Source organism: Palaemon carinicauda, chromosome 22 (genome assembly GCF_036898095.1).
Source record: "Palaemon carinicauda isolate YSFRI2023 chromosome 22, ASM3689809v2, whole genome shotgun sequence".
NCBI classification, from domain to species: domain Eukaryota; kingdom Metazoa; phylum Arthropoda; class Malacostraca; order Decapoda; family Palaemonidae; genus Palaemon; species Palaemon carinicauda.
In genome coordinates, this window is record NC_090746.1 from 87,356,282 (window position 1) to 87,356,934 (window position 653).

General features: G+C 37.5%; 1 protein-coding gene across 2 annotated transcripts in view; it reads right to left on the reverse strand.

The window, feature by feature from the left end:
- Positions 1-514: 514 nt before the first annotated feature.
- MESR3 (misexpression suppressor of ras 3) overlaps positions 515-653 on the reverse strand; it is a 174,028-nt gene continuing 173,889 nt past the window's right edge. For both annotated transcript variants that reach the window (XM_068346478.1, XM_068346479.1), the window contains one exon: positions 515-653. This exon is cut by the window's right edge and continues 2,168 nt beyond it. The gene's annotated coding sequence lies outside the window, so the exon portion shown is untranslated.

Below are 653 nucleotides of genomic sequence, written 5' to 3' on the forward strand. Positions count from 1 at the left end.
AGAAGTTCGTGTTGTTACCCCTCGTAAATGTTGGCAAGTTGCCAACCCGTGCTGGGCCGCACCCCTATTACCCGTCTCCTTCTTTTACCTGTTTGAATTACTCGGGATCAGGCTTCGGCTACACAAATTTATATTTTAATCCAATAACAAAGTTTCTTCTTTGAACTTGAATAGAGCACAATATGAACGACAATAACAGGAAAGATATATGAATATACAAAATGAAGAAAAAACACGATTCTATACCACGCGAACACAAAATATATATGCAAATACGAAATGAAGAAACCATGATTCAAGAACACTCATTCTTGGAGCCGTGACGATTGCATATACGGTCTCTTGAATGCATTTTAACTCTTCCATAAAAGACTTGTGTAACAGATCGACCAACTACTGTATAATTTGGGCGACTTCCTATCCTCAAAGTCAGGTTTCCTGCCGGGGATTACCCTCCATTGTCAACATCTTTCACATCACAGTAATACATAACAAAGGTATAAAGTTATAAAAATGTGTTCTCTACTTGAAAGGCGTAAATGTAAAATAACTACGTCCTTCTTATAAGAAGCTGGAGAGGAAAGGAATGTGCTTTTTTATATATACTATAGTTATAAAACATGGTCGTGATCCTGGCCTACCAGAAAGTGACA